Source organism: Garra rufa, chromosome 1 (genome assembly GCF_049309525.1).
Source record: "Garra rufa chromosome 1, GarRuf1.0, whole genome shotgun sequence".
Classification (NCBI taxonomy): Eukaryota; Metazoa; Chordata; class Actinopteri; order Cypriniformes; family Cyprinidae; genus Garra; species Garra rufa.
The window spans coordinates 68,268,225-68,272,659 of NC_133361.1; the positions used below are offsets into that span (position 1 = coordinate 68,268,225).

Sequence of the window (4,435 nt, forward strand, 5' to 3'; positions counted from 1 at the left end):
CACTTCCCTGGCTTGAAAAAAGCACGTAAAAGTCCTCCTTCAAGTTGACATGCACCCAGATGTAGTAGGAGGACTTTTAAGTGCTTTTTTCAAACCAGGGAAGTGACGTCGACTTGTAGTTTTTGAGACTAGTAGTTCTCGGGTAAAACGTGTTTTTAAAACACTCATGGTGGACTTACAAATGTTCTGATGCAGCGTTTTGTGAGTACATAACCTATTTACACTACCGTACAAGTTTGGTAAGATAACTTGCATGTTTAGTGGTGCAATTTACGAGATACATCACATGTACCATTCACTCCTGTAACAAGAAATTCGAGAAACTCTAATATCTCCATAAATGTTCGACTAAGGTAAAAAAAACTTCGGATGGGGTATTTACATGGGCTTCGGAGTGCATAGCAATGAAGTCAATTCTACTCCGAACCATCCCTTTAAATAGAGCTAATGGCTTTTCACACATTGCGCTGAGTTGTGGTTATAAGACAGAGCAATGCCTGTTTGTATGGGGCAAAGTCATTGTTCACTGCTCTAGAGTACAATTCTGAAATGTCTGAATATTGCTCGGCAAACTGGTTCTCAACTGTAATCTTGTCCTGTTCAGTTGAAAATGGATCAACTCCAAAAGTTGAATGTCTGGTCAGTGATGATCCCAGCTGTTGGCTGTAAAGGTCTGCTGCTTCAGCTGAATGAGGCAACAGCTCCTGTTGGATTTTTTTGGGACACCCTTGGCCAGCCAAGTCATTTGGTATTCCTTTACCTGTAAAATAAAGAACATACTGTTGGTATTGAAACTTATGAATGCCTCTTGTAATTATTGTAATCTTCAAAACACTGTTTTATTTCACCTGGAATTCGATGAGCATTCCATGACTCCACCAGCCTTGTAAGACCAATCTCACACAAGCGGCCAGTAAGGTTGGACACACAATATCTCACAAGGCTGTCATTCATGTCTATTTCCTCTTGATCCACCAACCCCAGAAGAGCTGTCTTCAGTGGATAGTTGACACGATTGTTGACTTCAGGCCAGATTCGTTCAACTATATGATTCTGAATTTGCAACAAAGATGTGTAATCAGTCACTTTGTTCTGGTGGGTAAATAAATCTTAGTCTATTAAGGAAAAATGGTCATGCAGGATTCCCAGTAAATCTGTAAATGTATTAACTCAGCAGTCATTATGCACATCGACTGCCGAACAAGTAAATTTATAGTTTTACCAGGAATTCTGCTTGAAGACAAATAGGATGTAATTGCTTCTGCAGCAGTTTTTTGTTAAGCTGTAACCAGATTTAAAAAAGAAACATGTTCTCAGCCAGTTAATTTTGTTTAACTCTAAAATTTGGAAAGCATAGTAATACCAACGACAATTTGTCTCATACATGCAAAACAACATTATACTGCTAAAGCAAAAATAATAATAGTAATAATAATAAAAAAGCAGGGATACAAGTGAATTGCTGAAGCAACCAAACAAACTGTTGAGCTGTACCTTTGTGGATGAAGTCTGTAAATAAGGCCTTCGCTCCTGATTATGGCGGTGAGATGACAGCAGCTCCTGCATGAAAAGCGTCAAATAAAACTCCTTGCCATGATCTACTCATACCTGGTCCCACATACCATAGGCAAGTACTGCAGGCCTATTGGATAAAAAAGTGTTTTATTTTGTGCAAAACTTTTCAAACTTAACTGTTATTAGTTATTCTCAGTATAATAGGCTTCATAACAATATACTGTAGATGTTCAACAGTTATTATAAGTTTTATATTCTATCATGAATGGTAGCCATGTGTATGCACTTTCTTTAGTGTCCACAATAATAATAATAATTGCCATTACCTGAAAACATCTTCATAGATGGCAAGGTTGTTTTTTATAGGCATTGTAGAATGAGCAACAATCTTTTTGCTAAAGCCATCAATGGCTAAAACATGGGTGACCCCAAACATAGCCAGTTTTTCGTTTTGGTCCATATGAACCTTTTGACCCATGTAATCAGCTTGATATGGTATGGGGTTGAGATTGCGGGCACCCTAAGAGAGATAGGAAAACAATGCAACTATTTCACACAAAAAAAATCTCATTAGTCCTATATGGCTGCATATTTTACAGATATAACCTAATGTCTATTTGTGTCTCTATCAAAAAAGTAAAATGAAAATTAGGGGTTTGTTCTGATTATAGGCTTAATATAAATATCTGCACGTTTTTAATCTTAATCTAAGTAACTGCAGCTAAACAGCAAAAAAAAAAAAAAAAAAAAAACACATACAAAAAAAAAACATTATATCATATTTACACATAAATTCCATCCACATATTTGATTATGTATTAGAGAGAGGAGACAGTAACAGACCTGACGTCTTGCTTCATGGTATGGCTGATGCATAGTTCTGAGCGCTGATCCAATTCGTATCTCTGCAGCATGCACTCCTTTCATGGCGAGATACCCCTTCATCATCTTTCTTCCATATGTAGGTCCAGTCTAGAAAATAAAAAATATACATGTCTTTTTCTACGTTCCAAATATTTACCAACTGATGTCTGTTTCATGAAATAAAACGTTTTTGTGTTATAGAATGTATCAGTGTTGTGAGGATTATGTTAACTGTGACTTAGAAACTATTTATAAACAATGGAAGTCTGAGGGCTGAGGCTATTTATTGGGATTTATGTACCATTCGTAATAAACGGGCAATAAAAGATGCCAGCCAAATAAATTTGATAAGACATATAAATGCGGGACATACTGTGCATATCACATGTTCTCTCTCTCTCTCTCTCTCTCTCTCTCTCTCTCTCTCTCTCTCTCTCTCTAATTCAATTTCAATAGGGCTTTATTGGCATGAAAGTTTTTTGAAACAATGTTGCCAAAGCATATACAAAAAACATAATAAAACAGTTATATGAACAATAATAAAATAATAATAATAAATGTAATACTCTCTCTCTCTCTCTCTCTGTGAAAAAAAAAAAAAAAAAAAAAAAAAGCAGCATACCTCGGTTATAGCTTTTGCCACCTCCAACTCCAAATGTGCGTCAGGGAGTCCCATCAAACTTAATCCATTTTCACTGCAAAATCTCCTCACGTTTCTAGCGGAACATCCTCTTGCTCCCCCATTTACTTGTGATATCTGCGCTGAGATTTCTGTGGATGACAGGCCTTGTTTTGCCATGTCTAAAATCATAACTGAGTAAGGTTCTAAAGACATTTTATTCTGGGCTAAGCACGGCTAAGCACTGTCACTCTGTCAAATGTGGCGGTCTTGTCACGTGAGTGCTAACCACATCCGGTCTCGGAATATGAACAAACGGGCCTTTTTTTCGTTTCTGTTTTTAAAGTAATTTTATTTTTTGATATCCGAAATAGAAAGTGAAATTCAAATCATTTTTAAAATTTCGCTCATCTCTTTTTGACACTGAAAAAGAGAAACGGTTTGTATTTTAATTTTATATTTTGTATTTTAAAACAAAAATCAAATAACCACTTGTTTTTTGTTTTTTAATATCCGCTTCTGAAAGGAAAATCCAATGACCAAAATATACACGGACCTGTAATGAATAACACTTATATATAAAAAATGTAATTAAATTAGAATGTAAAACCTGCTTAGGAGTTTATGTTCATCGTTCATTTTTTCTCGTAAAGCAGCCCGAAGAAACTTTCGTGGAGTTGCTGGAAATTTCTTCACAACAGTGTCTGAAAGAGAAATGTAAATGTGACCCTGGACCTCTAGAGTCTTGAGTAGCATAGGTATATATTTCTATTATATTTGCCAAAAAATTACAAAATTATTGATTTTTCTTTTATGTCAAAAATCATTAGGATATTACTGTAAGTAAAGATCATGTTCCATGAAGGTATTTGGTAAATTTCATACAAACTTTAAAGGCGATTTTCTCAATATTAAGATTTTTTGCACTCTCAGATTTCAGATTTTCAAATAGTTGTATCAATGGTAAACTTATTTATTCAGATTTTTATTTCAGAGGATGTATAAATATCAGTTTAAAAAAAATTGACCCTTATGACTGGTTTTGTAGTCCAAATAAACTTCAGATACTTGTTATGAGAGCAAATATACAGTACGTAAAAATTTCAACGCTTTTATACCTATAATAAGTTCCACTTTTGTGGGATCCAAAGGAGGCTTGGGTTGTGATTCTTTGTTAGCATTTCCAATTTTTCCAGAAAGGCTGTGTGTTGCTAACGTTGTCCTTCCAAAAACAGCCACGGCTAAGTCTTTAATCATGGCTGACCATGATGTGCCCCCTCTACCACATGCTTGGAAAGTATCCCTTGCAATGTTTAATTTTTTTGTGGATTTCAACCTGTGCAAAATACACATTTAATAATAAATTGAAAACTGAACAGACTTATTAAATGCTGTGAAAAGAAAATCTAAAAATAGTATTCTCACATGGTCCAGTTC

The 4,435-nt window shown here is 35.2% G+C and overlaps 1 pseudogene; it reads right to left on the reverse strand.

Moving 5' to 3' along the window:
* Positions 1–335: 335 nt before the first annotated feature.
* On the reverse strand, positions 336–3,178 carry LOC141319167 (uncharacterized; annotated as a pseudogene).
* Positions 3,179–4,435: the final 1,257 nt, after the last annotated feature.